The following is a 17,821-nucleotide window of genomic DNA, read 5'->3' on the forward strand; positions in this document are numbered from 1 at the left end:
GCAGGAGGACCATGCACAGACATCCCTGGGACTCAGTGTGGACAGCATTCACACAGCACACCTGCAGGAAAGCTCTGCTTACAAAAACCACCACAGCTCCAGGGCCTTGAGGGAATTTGCACCCATTTTTATGACCTAAACTCCTGAGTCAATATTTACCAAGAGGCAAATGCACAGCTGCCCTGTGATGCTGTGTACACACACGGACAAATGCTGGTGCTGTGCAGGCACACCCCAACACTCAAAGACTCGAGCTTCTACAAGCAGGCAGAGACACCTGCCCTCCCTCCTCAGGCTGCTTCAGGATGGTCCTGCACATTTGCAAGAGGGACACTGACAAACTGGAGCAGCTCCAGGGCAGAATTATGAAGCTGCCCAAGGGAGCTGGACCATCTGACACATGGGCAGAGTCTGAGGGAGCTGGGCTGGTTTGCAAAGGGACAAGAAAGCTTACAAGGGGGACTGTCTAACCACTGACTTCTACTGCCCAAGTGGCGGTTATGTGGGAGGTAAAGCCACATTGCCAAACGTGCTCAGTGGAATGACAAGAGGGAAAAGATGGTGGATTTGCCATCCTCTGAGTTTTTCAAATCCCAGTTGGATATGGCCCTAAGCACCCTGATCTAGCTTTAAGACTGGTCCTGCTCCAAGCAGATGGTTGACCTGGAGATCTCCAAAATTACCTCTTATGCTAAATGATGCTGTGATTTTGGTAATGGGACATATCTGATAGTAGGCATTCTTTAATTCAGATACTGATTGCAACCACTTGCCTGTGGGATGCCATAAGAACACCTCTGACCAGCCACACAGCTGAATTCAATTAATTCACAATATCCCTGAAAAGGAGGCTTTCTGGCCTCTACTGAGCTTCAATTCCCTCATAGTTTCTGAGCAGTTTGTGGGTCTGGCTGCTCATGACTGTGCATTTTCAGCACCTCTGTAGCAGGCACATAGTCAAATGTACCAAGAAAATTATCAAACTGGAAACGTCTGTCTTTCTTTTGATTCAGGGTTATTTCCAGCTGAATCAGCTGGCTGTCATCCAAGATTGGCAGTGGGAGTGTTAAGATCAGAGGAGGGAGGGGAATAACCCTCCTTCAGAGACTGCTCAGACTTGGGTTGGATTTACACAGTCATCAAACCCCAACCCTGACCCTTGAGAGGGTGAGGAGAACATGATGCTCCACCTTTGCAGGTTAATGTAACCCATGTTGCTCATCCCAGGGCAAAGTGTGCACAGTTCATCTTTCTTGAGAAGAGAAGGCAGATAAAGAGTGGCTGTGTGATAGGCTTAGGAGAGGGCATCTCCTGAAATCACTCCCATCTGTAGACCACTCCCACAGCTCCTGCCCCTCTCTTAAAATATGTGGTGTGAGATCTATGACAGCTCAGTAGGTGGTAGGGAAGGTTATTACATCTGGCACTTCTGCAAATTGGGGTGACTGAGAACTGGTGAGTCCATGTAGGAGCATCTAGCCCAGGCATTTCTGCAAGTCAAATACAGCCCCAGTTAAGAGAAGTGTACCATAGAGGAAGCTCTTAGTGCCTGTTTCATAATACAGAGATTAACTATCTCCTGCAGTGCTAAATATGACAGGTTTTGGTGAAGGCTGCTGAGGCCTGGCTTTGTCAGTGTGTGCTTTGCCCTCTGGAAAACCAGCCTTCCACAGCTCCCAGTGGCATGGCTAACCCTTGCCTCCTGCTCCTTCCCAAATCACACCAGTATTCACAGAGGGAGGTGGGTGCTCTAACATTCTATTTTCTTTTCTCCCTCCTGTTGGGAGAAATTTAGTCACACCAGAGTGATGGCTATGGGCTGATAGAAGGCTAAAAAAAAAAGTTACAGCCTGAATCCACACTCACCATACCCTCCTCCCATCCCAGGCAACATAGGCATGTGGCTTAACTTTTCATGTCCTTGGTTTAATGAACTCGTGTCAGGAATTTCATGTGCATAGCAACCTTATCTGATGACAGTGACATTTTCAGCATGTTTATGTTCAGTTTTATTTGCAAACCGTTTCCAGCATAGTTCAGCTGGGTGGATTGGACAGGGCTGAAATGTGTAAGAACCCAATACACATACTGGAAACTCAGCCAAAGTTACTGGGGGGCTCTTGAAGCACATCCATGGGCAAAAGGATCTGCATATGAGTTTGTGCACCAGATTTTCCAGCTGCAGCCTTTCACACACTCCCTTGTGTCCAACAAGCAATGCTGGGGGGGCCATGGGGAGGGTTGTTTGTTTTTTCTTTTTTTTCTTTCTTTTTTCTTCCGGTTCTCAGTACTGTCACAACCAGATGAGAATATGTTTCCCACGTCGGCTGTGGGGGCACTCTCCAACCTCTCTGATACTCACGATATTACAAAAGCAGACGTCTCTGCTTCTCCACAGCTCCAGCTAGTAGGAGGTATGGGGAGAAGGGGAGGGCAGCCGAGGCGTTTTGTAGTTTGAAATTTGAACAGCTGGATTCAGCAAGGGTTCCCAGGGTTTTTCCCGGGAACGAGGTCAGCGGCTTGGGCAGGCAGATAGCCTGGGAGCAAACATCAGGAGTGCCCCTGGAGGCTCCACCTCCGCAGCTCTGCCCCGACTGGAGCGCTCTTGCCCTTATAAGGCTGCGATTGTCACAAGGAAAAAAAGCCATAAATAGTTGTGTGATTGTTACCTGCTTCGCTCTTCCCAAGTCAGGCTCTTCCTGCCTGCAGCTTCCAGAGCTCCCCTCCCCACTCCAGCTCCAGAAAGGCGGTGTTTCCCATGTCTCTCACATGGATGTGCAAGTCCAGGTCATGACATCCAGTGTCTCCAGGTGCTCTGCCCTGCACGACTCCTTGCCTTGGCTTTTGTAGAAAGTCTCCTCCTGGGCCTGGGACTGTTCAATTGTTTTACAAAGTGCTGCAGACGAGGGACTCTGGTCCACCCATCTGTCTTTCTCCAGCAGCTCATGGGCCAAAAGTTTCCTTGGTTTGAAGGGTGTCACTTTCCTTCTTCAGTTTTGGGTGTATGAACAGGGTATGGTGTTGGAGGAGAACACAAAACAGTAGATCAGGGCAAAATAAGACACTTAGGAAAAATGGCAAGCTGCCCTAAGTTTCTGTTTGTTTCTTTTCCAGAGTGTGGGATCCATACCTAAATGTAGAGAAGACCTTTATATCTCCTGGAAGGAGATCATGATGAGTAAGACACTGTGGGCTGAGCAGCAGCAAAGTCTTAGACCAGCAATCAGGAGACCTGGTGTCAGACAATTATTTGCCTGTTTCCTGATGTGGTTGAGTTTTATCCCTTCCCCCTTTCTCAATTTTTCTCTAAGTAATGAAGCAATTCATTGTCAGTGCATATTTTAAACACTGACTCTCTTGGTTCCTGTCTTAGACCCAGCACACGCTTCTCAAAAGTTTCCTGTGGGCCCCAAGTAGAGCATTTAAACATTTTCCATGTACGTGCAGGAGCTCTGTGCTGCCATGGGGTCCTCAGCTCCCTCCTGCCTGGTCACTCAGGGTAGGACCTGTACACGCTGCCTGCCCGAGACCTGCTGCAGGCACTGAGGCCACACCCAGCCTTCCTTCACTTCTCATCGTGCTCTCACACTGAGCTTTCCTGGTCTGTCTGAGCTTTAAAGCTCTTTGGGGAAAGCAGCAAGAGCTGATCTTGGCTTCAGAATCAGTCTGTGCTGCTGCAATACAGGGAGAAGGGAAGAGTGGTTTGATGTGCAGCAATAAAGGTCGGAATGCCTATCTTCCCTAGGTTATCTGCAGTCTCTTCTAGGGAAGAGAGGCAAGTTCCCAATAAGAACTGCTGTGCTTGGGAAGCTGCCACCCAGAATTATGAGTTTCCCCCTGACAGTCTTTTCCAGGTCTGCTGGCAGGATGGGATACGCAGCCTCCATTGGGAATGTAGGCAGAGCTACTATTTCCCCAGTCCCACAGAAATGTTTCTGCCCTGCTTTCCAAGGGCAGCTCCTTGGACTCAAAGGCAACTTTGAATATGTGGTGCCTTCCATGTTGTAAAGGTGTTGGGCAAACAGCACTATCAGAGGCAACAAGAGAAGTGTGGAGCTGACCGAAGACTGAATCACGACGTGCTTCTTCCAATACCATGGATTCACATGCCTTGCTCGACCTTTCTCCAGAAATTAATCAGAAAACAAGATTAGAGAGCAGCAGCGTGAAAGGTTTCATGCTAACACAGGGTGAAAAACGTTTGGTGTTAAGATGGCAGTCATTCTTGTAGTACAGTTTTCCATCATCGGGACTGCCTCTCTTCGAGGCAGCACGGCCCCGAGCCCCTGGGACTTGCTCCTTCCCTCGGCAGGAGGCACAGGGGGGAGGAGGAGGAGGACAGGAGGAGGAGGAGGGCTCCAGTGCCTGGGTGTTTGGCGTGCCCTGGGCACAGCGGTGCCAATGGGTGAGGTCATCGCCAACGGGGAGGAGGGCAGGGGCCGCTCCCTTCCCAGCTGTTGTGTGTCCCGACTTGGAGCACATGCTGAGCAGCCAGCCGCGACCCCGGCACGCAAGGAGATGTCTGGAGAAACTGCAGCCATTCTCACTTTCCTCTCTTTTCTTCTCCTGGAGGGGTGAGGGTAGCAATCATTTCAGGGCACACAAATTCCGATCACATTTTTTCTCATGCCCAGGCATTTACACCCGGAATCACTTCCATTTTCAGTTTTAGAGGGGACTTTACACTGAACTTAAAAGACCTTGGTCTCTTTTATCCTGAAGAAGCACAAAAAATATGCATCTTTAAGTGCTTCTAATTACAGTGGTATTTTTCCTCCTCCTTTACTTATTTTCCTGCTTGGGTTTGGTTTGGATTTTTTTTCCTTGCTAATTAGAAAACTAATTTTAGAAATTAGTCTTGTCCACTCTGGAAACCTAATGGAAAATTAGTAAGAATGCAATAGCAGGAAAATGAAAGTAAGCCTGGGGAAAGGTAACTGTTTATAACTGAGGGGTTTTGTTAACTCCTGTGCCTAATTAATACACTACAAAGGGGAGCCTTTGTTGAAACTTCCACACCCTGCTTTTTCAATTAAAGTACAAGAGAGATCATCATAAAAAGAGCTTGGAGACAGCTGGTATGTCCCCTAGCAAAGCTAAACCCGATTTAGCATTCCTTAAACTAAAAAAAAAAAAAAAAAAAAAAAAGTCGAAATGAAATCCTCAAAAACTAAAAAAAAAAAAAAGTCTAAATGAAATCCTCAAAAACCAAAACCCAACAATACCAAACATACACATACTCACTTTCTTTTTCTGCATGTGATTCTTTTTCTCCATGTAATGCAAAGCTCTTTCTTATTAGTTCCTAGTAGCAACAAAAACCCCTTAAATTATGATCCTCATTGCTGATGTGTTTTTAGCCCACAGGAAAAATGGGCTGGGGTGATTATTTTCAGGGTTATGATGGCTGGTTGAAGATACTTTGCAGGAAAGCTGAATCATTGGGTGAGCATCTTTTTTCATCTTTTTTTATTTTGCTATCCCACATCTAAGGGGCAGCTTATGAAAATTCAAAAGGCTTTTATACATGTGCATTCCTCTATAAAGAGGCAAAGAATTACAGGCCTCTGCAGTGTCTCACAATTAGCTGCAAACTTAGGTATAGGTGTGTGTGTTTCAAGCTCAGTGTTAGATGCAGCTGTAATCAGGAGAGTGGTAGAGCAGTAAGAGGCTTGAGGATGATTTAACTTTATGTACAAACAGAAAAGTTAAGGAGGGAGAGGAGGATTTACCACAGGTTGAATGATTTTCCCCATTAGATAGAAGAGAAACGTGCTACCTTCTTTTGTGTTTTAGGTCTGTCATGCTTGGGTTTATAACTCAAAGTCCAAATAATATTCATAATATTCTCTTCCACAGAAAACCTTTTAACATCCTTTCTTTGGTTGTTGTTTTGTTTTGTTTTGCTTTGCTTTGTTTTTCTTCCCTGGGACCAGTGCAGTACGAGAAGGCAGCAGTGTTTGCAAGACTCCTTACATCTTGGCCTAACACAAGTTGCTACCTCACCTGAAGGAACTCCAGAAGTCCCTGGGCACCTCTGTCCTGTGGGTTTGATTCCTTTCCTGTCTCTTGGTAGCAGGTGCTAGCCTGGGCAGCTCAGAAGCCTGCTACTCCTCAGTGAGTTATTGATTTTTGACCAGAATCCGTGTGTTATAAAAGCACACAGGATGCCTGGTGAGTTGTTTTCTTTGTTCCAGAGTAATCCTAGGAAATGATCTGATAAATGGGAGAGAAGGGTGACTGCCTTAAATGGAGCTCATCTTCACCTCATCTGAAAGGAGGCTTCCCACAGTGATGGCACCTCATGTATCTGTGTTGGCAATTTCTCACATCCTACAAAGCTAATGCCTCAGGAAGTCCTGGTGAATTTTCTGTGTCAGCACTGTCAGTTCACTGACAGTGAACTCTTCTGGTGCATCCCCCTGTCCCAAACCCGGAGCTCAGAATAAGGGTAGTGCACAGATCTTTGTGCCCAGCTTCCTGCACCGGTCCATATGCTCCCAAAGGCAGAGCAGACCAGCAAAGCCATACAGAACAGTCTGTGCTTACAGAAGAAAGCAGGAGGAGCTGGGAGAATTGAAGAGGCTCTCAAGGGAGCAGGAAAAAAGTCCTAAATGTGGGAGGGAATCTTGGCAGAAATGAAAGGGGGGTTGTTGAGCAAAGCATGCACTGGCTCCAGATGCACAGAGCTTGCAATATGTTATGCTGAGAATCTGTGGGTGTGTTTATAAGACCTGCCACTGACTTGCAAGCACTAAGGATGTAGCCTCCTCTTATCAGAAAAATGTGGATTTCAGCCTTGCAGAAGAGGGAGAATGAACGTTCGGGTAACTTCACATTGGGTCTTTCTGGTTGTAGCCTGACAAAGTGATCCCAAAGTTTGGTTTTGACTGGACCAACTTTGGTTTCTGGCAGATAAAAGTGGTGTCTTTAATTGGGGTAGGCTATAAACGAGTTAGTTCCCCTGCAGTTCCCACAACAGAGCTACAGTGGGAATTTGGATGACTTTCTACAGCACTGGAAAAATCCCTTGCTCTTAACATCTCTTGGGCATACTAGAGAATTTCAAGCTAGTTTCACTTTGTCCTCAGCCAGTTTCCTGGAATGAGAACCACAGGGCTACTTCATTTGAGCAAATATTTGGCCTTGATTACTGTAGCAGGCTGAGCCCAAAAACAAACAGCGGACATGGGATAAACTGAGAGGCACCATTAGTGGAGAAGAATCTCACACAGTAACCCCAGGAACGGCAGCAAGCTGAAAGTAGGGGTGCTTTCTTGGCTTTTTCTAAGGAGGGTGTTAAAAAAAAGGGTGACTAAATTCCCCCTGGAAGAGGGAAGTGAACATTCAGCTAGATGCCTTTTGTTTAGAGGTCCATTAAAGGTGGCTGATGCTGAAAAGCAATTAAAACAATGAATAAATTTTGTGATGTAGTTAAATGCTGTCACTCTTATGTGTTCTCTGAACCAAGTCCTGTTTTTGTTATAACACAATCACTCTGCTACTGAATTCTTGGTTCTATGAAAACATGGCCCAGCCTGAGACCTACAGAAGGAAAAGAGAAGCAAAGGTGACAGAAAGCTCTCCACAGCCCTACCTTATCAGAGTGAATTAAACAGTGTTTAGATGGATTTGTCAGTCTTTTTAAAGTGTATTTTCCTTATCAATACCTTACCCAAGCTGGGCTTGTCATAAGCATGACAGGTGCAGTGTGACAGCAGGGCAGGATGCTGTTCTCCTTCCACTTATCCTCTGCTAAGAGGAATGCCCCCAAGCCCTTCTGAACTCAGGAATCTGAAGCATTTCTTACCCCTTTGAGAAAGAGAGAACGAAAAGGAAGTATTTGAGATGTTAATAAAGGCTCTTTTGCAATTGTTGAACTGGGGAACTGTGAGGCCAGGGCAGACAAGCCTAAAATTTTGTACTTGCTGAAATATCACTAAAGGAGCTAAGGTGTAACAGATGCTGTGAAAATTATTGTTTTCTTCAGAAAAATACCCCACCAAACAAAACCAACCAACAAAAAAAATCCAACATTTGCTGTGCTTTTTTTGAGGCAGGTAACAGGATGTTTTCTGTTGGCATTTAGGACAAGTCTGGGTAGGCCCAAGGCAGGAAACTCAGATTCCTGAGTTCCAAAACTGAGTTTTGGGATAAAGATTCTTTTGCTGGATAGCTTGTATTCGTTTTGGTCCATTTGCATACTAGTGTTGGATGGCAGCTTTTCTGAATTTAAAGCTGACTAGAATGTAGTGAGCAGCAAGAGAACAGGGCTAGAGAAAACACAGTTTGGAAGAGGATATAATGAACTAAAAACATGTCTGTTGCTTAGCACTGTGGTTCCATTTAAATGGCAGAGGTACCTCTTGGATATAAAGAGCTCTGGGCCATTATTCTTACTATGTCAGATCAGGAATGTGGTGTCTGTAACCATGCCAAATGGAGTTGTAATCTCATCTCAGGGACTGGAGGAACTCACAAGCTCCAAGAAGACTTTTCCTTTGCCTCGGACAGTTTTCATCTAGGTGTATTTCTGAGGATATTTCATGACTTCAGAGCACAGCTGTTTGATCATCTGCTTCTCCAATAAGGTCCTTTCTACAGGATGGTGTCATCTGCATTTTATTGAAGGGACTTTGGCATGTGATAAATACACTTATTGCAGTACACTGTTAAAGAAGTGTGCCTCTGAATGGTATCCCAAGTGACCACATGAATGTAAATGGTTTGTTTTTCAGCAGCAGATATTGTCATTAATATATTGAGAAAGTAAAAACATGTTCCTTTTTTACTAAAGTTGAAGCAAGAACTACAATGAGAGAGCAGGAGTTCAGTAGGTTGTTCACATGGAACTGTGTGGGTGGTGGGCTGGGGAGAGGTGAAAAATAGAAGAAGTGTTTTAAATACTAGAGTATGCCAGGTACAGCTCCTCCCTTCCTCCCCTGTCTTGGGGTGCACATATATTTCCTTCTTAAATTTTCTCCATCAGCAAAGTCAATTTAAAAAATCTCCCATCACAGAGCCTCAGTTGTGCTGATGCATCTCTCTGAGGGCCTATAAACTAGATCAGTGAACTGATCTTCTTTTCTTGACCTTCTTTTTTTAGCTGTTCTTCAGTGATCCAGTATACAATATGACTTTTTGAACATCTTCACCATCACTGCTGGAGCAGTGGTAAGCCATGTCACAGCACTAAAACCAAATGTCTAGTGGGAGAATAGACAACACCTTAAACCAGTTTTGCTGATGAAGAGGGCATGATGGAATTGCACCTTGACGTGTGAAAGTGAGCCAATTAAGCCTTGCCTTTTTTACAGCCATGCCAGAAGCTGGGTAGTTCTGCTAAGAGTAACACCATTCCGTAAGAAAAGGACTGCTCTCCTCCTAACATCTGCTCCTGACTGCTTCTGAGACAGGTTAGCCGGGACACATTTCACTGACTCGTTCTCTGACACACACACCCCTCCCAGCCCTCAGGGGAAACATCACTTGCTTTCACTCCTTCCACGTCTCTTAAGATGGCTTTCCACCTTTCTTTCACACTCTCAGTTTGGATGTGGCATTTGGTTTGGGAGGAGAACAATAAAGAATTGGTATAAAGGGAAGAGGAAGTTATGTGTTAATACGTGGTGCTTAAATTGCAGACAAATTTCAGGTTGCTCAGAGGCACAAAGTCCGCAGACATAAGTGACTTTCTTCTGCAGGCCTGCCTCCAAAGAGCCACTTCCTCTTGCTACAACACCTGACAACGCTTCAAGTTCTCATCTGCATTTATAGCTGCTGCTTTGTATGGGTGTATCTATTAAAGCCACTTCAGAGCTGCCTCTTTAAAGAAATTCTAATTATGAATCTGCACTGAAACAACTAAGGTTTCAAGTTTTGCAAAAGCAGAGCTCAGGCTTCTTAGCAACACCAGATTGTGACATTCTCCAGATCTGTACATGTGTGGTTTCTGTCTACAGCCACTGTGGTTAGAGTTTAGCAATGTGACTCCTTCCATGGAGTAAACACCTTTTTGTCTCTGTCACTCCTCTTGTTTCACTCTCTCCAGCTTGTAAGAAACTAGTTTTGAGGTTTTTTCTGCCCCCCAAAGCATTGAAAATTAGTCAGCAAAATTATTTTTGCCACTTTTATCTACTTGTCAGATACAAAAATCAAATGTCCCTACATTTATTCCTGATTGATCAAGTGCAGGCTTCTCCCCGCGCTTCCTGTTTGCCAACAAATTTAAGCAAAGTTTGTTTGCAACAAACTTAAGACCAAACTGGTCTTGGATTAGACCAGTGTAGGGGAATTCACTGTAGTTGAGCAAAGTGGCTCTTGTCTGGTGTGTAAAAGTTGGCAAAGTATCTCTAGATGCTCACTGCCTCATAGATTTGTTTCCCTCTGGAAATACTACAGTGCCATCAATTTATTCCCATCAAACTGGTAAATCTGTTTGCTGTTTATATGTTTTCCAGAATTCAGCGACCATTACAGGTTTGTTCTTCCAAATCATGCTAGCTTGCAAACACTGATGGAAAATATGAGTGAAGTTGATCAGAAAGATCCACCTAGACATCCTGTGAATTTGTAGAAAGTAACAGATGTATAAAATCAGTCTGATAGCTCTTTTAGTCACTCTTGTTTTTCTCTGAGGCGTGTCCCCTTTCCTGGGTAACTTCCTGCCAACAAAAACCTATTGCACTTGTTTTCAAGGTAATCAAGCTACAGAACACTGACATTTAAAATCTGACTTGCCTTAAGTACGGCACATCTACAAATCTGACCATGAGGGAAACACAGAGTTTTCTATAAAGGTGGGATACACTTTTTGTGAAGGAGGAGGATGGTGTAAACCTGTACCAGTCTTTGTTCTGAGCTCAGTTTTGATGTTTTACTGATGAAGCCATCAAGAAAGTTTTAATATCAATTAAACAGGAGTGGGACCAAGTTCTTAGATTTATATAAAAAAAAAAAAAAAAGAAAAAGAAAAGAAAAAAGGGCCAAACCTTAAGAAGACAGTCCAGTCTGACCTTAGCCTTAAATCTGAGCAGATTAGGAAGAGCAGAGAACATTAGTGAGTGTGAGAATTTAAACTACCAATAATATACACTCTTCAAAAATGACTTTGTGACAACCTTTTTATGTCTGCATTTCATGCTTCCAGTCATTATCTTTTTTTTCCAAAGTAACTATGGCTGTCAGTTCGTGTTGCCTTTTGTACTAGCTTTCCTAGCTAAGATCTGCTACTTTTCCTCCTTTAAAAGCTCTGTTTAGACTTGATACTGACTGCTGTCCTTTGCTTACCTTTCCTTTCTCAGCCACATGGCTAACAATGCAGATTCTCATGTTCTTAAGAAGCTTTTGATATATTTGCTTACCTCCACTATTTTCATTCTGCTTCATTTTTGTGGGAGAAGTTAAAACCATGTTATTCAGCTAATAAATATCTGTTCCATATGTTGGTCACTTTTTTCATGGCTCAATATGAGCTACTGGATTGACCATAGAATCATGGAATGGCTTGGGTTGGAAGATCAGGCAGTTTCCCCTGACACAGGAAGGGACAGTTTCCACTAGACCAGGTTACTCAGTACTCCAGGCAACCTCTGCCAGTGCCTCATCACCCTCACAGTAAATCCAAAGGTATCTGGTTATGTAGGTAGCTGTCTGTCACAATTCCAGCCTCCTTTCATTTTCTACCTTGAAGCACTAGCGGAGACCTACCCAGTATATTCTTTTCTTGTAGCCAAATTAAATTCTCATTTGTATTTTGCGTCTGTATTTACATTTCTCACCTCTGCCTCTAACAGTGACACTTCTGTGTCCCTGATACTCAGCTCTACAATCACCTTTCAGTGATTTCTCCCACTGTCTGCTGTGTCTTGAGATAAAAATGTCTAGGATTGTTTCCAAACTGCTGCAGTGAACCTTTTTAAGCTTTAAGTGTTCCACTCAGACAAGAAATGCTTACTATAGATACTTCTCCATTAACTTCCCTCTTTATTCAAGCCTCTTTAACTTCATTTGCCTCTTCTGCTTGTAGCATTGATACTGCCACCAGTAAATTTTGCTTTGCATTTTCTGTCACTGGCACTACATCTGCAAATGTACCCTCCTTGCACAAAGTAGGAAGTCATAAAGGGAAGGACCCTTGCCTTTCTATATTCTCATAAAGGGTGCAGTAAACCTTATCTGCTTTTCTGGATCTGGCATATGGATTAAGATATGCTGTACTCTTTTCAGAAGGACTTTGGTCTCACATCCTGGCTATTGCTTCCTCCTTTAGCTCATCCTGAGGTTCCACTAAATATAAGGGGCAGAATTACACCCTTTTGTCTTTTCACACATCAGTGTTTCAGCCTGCCTTCTAAAATACATTTCAGACCTCTGTGAGCAGGCGCACTGGCTGTTCAAAGACCTCAGCAGAATCAGGGGCTGCTTACACTCATGCTTCTGCCTGCCTCAGCTTTGTCCCTTAGAAGCCAGTGAAAGGAAACAAGATCCTTTACCTTCCTGGGTGGAAAAGTCTTATGAGAAGCCGAGGAACCTGCAGTTGTTGAGCCTAAAAAAAGGAGGCTCAGGGGAGACCTTATCAATCTCTACCACAGCCTGAAAGGAGGCTGTAGCCAGGTGGAGGTCAGTCTCCTCTCCCAGGCAGCCACTGATAGGGTGAGACCATGGCCTCAAGCTGAGCCAGGCTGCACGTTAGAAGGAATTTTTTCACAGAAAGTGATTAGCCATGGGAACTGGCTGCCCAGGGAGGTGGGGGAATCACCATTCCTGGAGGTGCTTAAGAAAAGGCTGCATGTGGCGCAGTCTCAGTGCAATGGTATGGTTAACGTCGTGGTGTTCGGTCATAGGTTGGACTCGATGATCTCAGAGAGCTTTTCCAACCTAAATGACTCTGTGAAACAAAATTTTGACTCTTGCAGGTATTTTGCACTACAGCGAGGCTGACTGGGAACCTCTTGGCCGGGACACCCCCCAACCCCTACCCCCCATCTCAGAGGACTTCTGGCACGGTCTCGGGCGGCGGGGCCGCAGCCCATGGCCCCGCGGAGCCCCTCTCCTGCTCCGGGCCGGGGCCGCGTCCCGTGGCCCCGCGGAGCCCCTCTCCTGCTCCCGGCCCCGGCCCCACTGCTGCTCCCGACCGGGGCCGCACCCGCTGCCCTCGGCAGCACCAAAGACCGGCGCGGGGCATTGTGGGGCTGCCGCGGCGTGGGGCGTTGTGGGGGCAGCTCGGCCGGGCTCGACCCGAGCGGATCGGAGCGGGGGAGTCCTACCCGACCCCGCAGCCGGCACGGTGGAGCCCTCGGAGCCCCGTCAGCCCCTCAGCCGCCGCTCCCCGCCCGAGCGGCCGCGGTGCCGGGCTGGGCTGAGCGGGACGGGGCGGGGCCGGGCGGGGCGCACGGGCGTTGCTAACGGCTCAACGGCTTCCTCAGCCTCCGCACACCTCGGCCACTCTGATTGGTCACACTGGCCGTCAATCTCCGGGAGCGGCGGCACCATTGGTGGGCGGCGGCGTGGAGGCGGGGCGGCCCCGCCCGGGCGGGCGGGCGGCTCAGCCGAGCCGGTGAGCGAGCGGCGGTCGTGGTGCCGCGGGAGGAGTCGCAGCCGGAGGACGCCGCACTCTTGCCGTGAGGAGCGCAGCCGCCGCCGCGGCGTTTCCTTCCCTCCACCGTAGCCGGGCTCAGGTGAAGCCGGTCGGGCGGGGCGGTGGGCGCGGGTGGGCTTTGGATTTCCCTCCTGGCGCCGCGCTTTCCTCCCTCCCTCGCCGGATTTGGCGCCTCTTTGTCCGGCCGGGCGAGAAGGCTCCCGCTGTCCCGCCGCTCCGTGTCCGCTCGGTCCCCGTGGGACCTGCCGGGCTGACGTGCTCCCCGCGTCTCCCCCGTGCCCCGGGGCCGTGCGTGCCCGCGGAGTTGCCGCTCTGCTCCCTGCGCGCCCCGCGAACCGGCCTCCCGCAGGTGGGGTGGGTGACTGGCGCCCTGTGCCGCCGCAGCCTCCTCCTTCCCCTCCCTGCTGCCCTCCGCTGCCCGGCCCGCGGGGGCAGCGGGCAGGGGCCGCCCGGGGCCGCAGCTGTCAGGGCTGCAGCCTGAGTCACGGGCTGACAGCCCTCCTGCAGACACCGCCATGGGCTTGGCTTCCGCCCGCCCGCCCGGCTCCACTTCCTCGTTCGGTTTGGGCCAGGAGAGAGAGGGAGGGAGGGAGGAGGGAGTGACAGGGCAAGATGAAGCTTGCACCGAGAGCTCTTGCAGATAGCTTGTGCTTTCAGGCATCAGCTCCAACCGAGTAGTAAAAGTTCTCCGGCTTTGAGTGGTATCTTTGCCGACTTGTAGGTGTGGAAGGTAACGAGTTTCATAGCCCCCGAGCGCGGTGCCTGCCCAGGAAGTTTAATGAGAATTGCTCCTAATTCACCTAAACACAGGGTGAAATGAGTTTTAAAAGAATAACACGCTTCTGGTACTAAAAGGGGATTTTTCAGAAGTGAACTGCATTGGTCAGCAAACTCTGCATGCAGTGACTCTTTAATTCCACTTTGTTTTCCTCTTTACAATTCCTTTCCTTCTTTTTTTTTCCTCTCGATGCACTGTTTGTGCTCCTGATCTTTCTTCTTCTGTAGGTTTTTCTGCTATATCCTGTCACGATGTCCTGAGCCACACTCCATCAGAGTGGACTAAGAACCTAAGCTTTTTTATAACTGGGCAGGTCTTCCAAAACACAGTAATCTTCTAAACAATGCATTAAAAAAATATGCTTCAAACTTGTAAAGATACTGTAGTAGTCTGCAGGCCAAGGTCCATTTATAATTTGCCTGCTGTAAGGAAATACAAGGTAACTTATATGGAGACTGTTGAACCGTGGACTGGAAGATTAAATTACACATTCTTGACTCTTGTATACATCTCCTATTCATAAGGCTAGGTATGGTAAAGTTTTAACTCCAAAGTAACAACCCTCTAATCAGTTACTGCCTGTGTAAAATACCTTTGAAATTAGTCACTAGGTCACGATGTGACTAAGTTCACTTATTGATGGCATTCCAGCAAAAATGGCAGCAAAAATCATGGTGAAGATAGGTATTGACTCACAAGGCTTCATTGAGATAAACTGATATTTTATTAACTAGAAAGTTGTAATGAGAGGAAAGCAATTGATAAATGTAAGTGGCACAGAAGGGTTTTGAAGTTGTTAATCACAATTTTCCAAACTATATAAACACAAGACTTTATGCTAATCTGACCTTGTGAAAATAACTACAAGGAAATCATTAAACAGTTCTGCGATGCTCCATATCAGGTGGAACTGCTGAAATTATGTGTTATTGCACTTACTCATACTGTGTGCACTGTCTTCATGGAGGTGGACAGGCAAAATTTTCTATAATAGTAAAGTAGAAGCAAAATTGGTAGTAGTGGGTAAAAATGGGGATCTGAACTTCTTTACTGACCTGAAACATCCAGGTGAGTGTGACTGGCACCGAGCTGGTGAGTGATGTGGTTCTTTTTGGAGTCTGATGTTATCCCTTGGATGCTTGACTTGTGTAGCCCAGGTCTGACTTTGGAAGACCTCTGGAGAAGCGTTTGCACTGCTGAATAGTCTGTGTCTGTTTCTGTATAAACAGGAAGACTTAATAGTCAGGTTCTGTCTGCCCCCAAAGAATAAGTGGAGAAACTTTTATAGGCTTTTGCATAGATTGTTAGGCTATTTGTACCATGGTCGTGGGTTGGGTTTTTGGTTGTTTCTTTGTTTCTTTTTTCTTTCAAGTTAATCTTGTAAGAAAAATGTTGCCAGATGATAATTTCATCTCAAGAGATAAAGAATAAGATTTTTTTTCATTATTTTCTCTGCATAGATTTTGATGTGTTTCAGAATGTTTTAAGAAGACAAATAGCTTGTGAGAGCTATACTGTAATCTTTTAAATGATTGTAATGAAAAAGTAATAATAATAAAAATAAAACCAACCTTGTCCAGTAAAATCATAGGAAAGAGAACAGAAAAATCTCTCATTTAGGAAGCTAAAATAACCTTTGTTGTCCAGCATATTATTTAGGTATTATGAAAAATGTTGGAGAGTGTTCAAGCTGTGTAGCCAGTGGTAGCTCTAATACTCACTCATCTTCAAGTTGAAAACTGCCTTGCAGTTGGATGCCACAGGCGCTTAACTCTCTTTGCAACATTACTTTGCACTGTAAATGTATCTACTACAAATGCGCGACTTGCATTTACCACTTCAACAAACTATCTTGAAAACACGAACCATTATTATCTTGGAAGGTCTTTAAAAACAGTGCACTGACTGTAATAATTCACAGGCTGGTCGTGTGTCAGGCTATTCACATGCAGGCATGAGGGAATGCATGTATATCAGCTACTGCTGGCTTTGTGAAAATACACTTCAGTTGTGTCTGTCTCTATCCAAATTTCAGATTTGGTTCTGTTAATGTCCAGAACAAAGGAGACAGGACGTGTCAGAGGTTTTGTGATTTCTGAGCTGATTCTTCTCAGTCTTCCTCTTCCACCCCATCCCTAGGCCTGTGTCTTGCCCAGATTGATGTCGCTTATGGATTAGTGTGACCGTAATAGGGTGAGATTATAAGTGGGCCCATGGGAGGTACAGGAACTCATCTAGTTAATGCAAGGTTTACTGAAAGGGGAAGTCAAAGCTAAGGTTGTGTTATCCCCCACAGTACATCTACTTTTTGGTGTGGTAGCTTTGGGTTATTGGGTAACATGCTGAAACTAACTGATGACTGGAGTGCATTTTAGACGCTCACAATTAGTGTGCATGTCTACTAAAAGGTGTCCAAAACCTTAATCTTCAGTGTATGATATAATGTATTTTTGTTTGTTTGTCTTAATAATGCACTCAGTGCCCTCTAACATAAATTTTTTTCTTTGATTTCTTGTGTAAATATCTCGTTACTCTCTGCTTTCTTAGTTTATAATTGAGGCAGAGCTGTTTGCATGTTAAGTAGAGAAATTGTGTGCCTGACATTAAGTCTTCTGTGGGTTGGAACAAAACTATAATAGCAGAGGATTGCCTACAGCAGCATTGTTTTTGCTGGCAGTTGTTCTAACTTAATGGTGGCTCGGTGACCTTGTACCTTAAATTTCTTTTCAGTTTAACCACAGCATGGTTCTAATTGAGTTTTCTAGCATAGAAAGAGATGGAAACTAGCAACCTGATTTTAATAGAGTAAGCTGAAGCGAAAACACAAATGCAACTTCTGCCCTAGAAGCTAATGCAAATGGGTGTTGTCCAACTAAATGAAATGCATCAATTTACAAGTTCATCTTAATTATGGTTTATCCGCTTCACTTTTTTCTTCAGTGGTTGTGAGAACTTGTTCGGAGTACTTGAAGTACTAATCTCAACACTGATTCGTCTTGTAGTCCTAGGCCACTGTAGTGGTTTAAAAGCTTCTGACCTCACTCCAGCCCAGTTGTGTTCAGCATAATGGGTTAGTCCCCATTTTCAATTAATGGTCCTTTGGCCTGTTACTGTTCTGCACAATCTGTTGCCATTCTGAGCATCCGAAGAGTCTGGAGAAACACTAGTGTCTGCAGTTTTCTGGTGATGGAGCTGTGATTGATTTCATTGTGTCATACTTCTGGAGCTAGTACTGCTAAGTCATGTTCTTTTTAACCATAGCAAAAGGGAAACTGGAAAATTGATCTGGCATACTTTGTCTGCTGTAAATTTTTTCTTGTAGAAGTATTACAAATGTATTGCTGCTGGTTGCAGAGAGGTATAATGAAATGTAATGCTGTATGCTGTGTCTTGACTCCATGACCTATTTATGAAATTTATGCCTCTAGAGTTTTGTGCATAGG

At 45.5% G+C, this 17,821-nt stretch overlaps 1 protein-coding gene across 1 annotated transcript in view; it reads left to right on the forward strand.

Moving 5' to 3' along the window:
• Window positions 1-13,569: 13,569 nt before the first annotated feature.
• Window positions 13,570-17,821, forward strand: part of MYH9 (myosin heavy chain 9) — a 69,377-nt gene continuing 65,125 nt past the window's right edge. The window contains exon 1 of the mRNA XM_054271381.1: window positions 13,570-13,679. The gene's annotated coding sequence lies outside the window, so the exon portion shown is untranslated. The remainder of the gene's footprint in view (window positions 13,680-17,821) is intronic.

Source organism: Melozone crissalis, unplaced genomic scaffold (assembly GCF_028551555.1).
Source record: "Melozone crissalis strain CALT ecotype California unplaced genomic scaffold, PUWL_Pcris_2 ptg000004l_1, whole genome shotgun sequence".
NCBI lineage: Eukaryota > Metazoa > Chordata > Aves > Passeriformes > Passerellidae > Melozone > Melozone crissalis.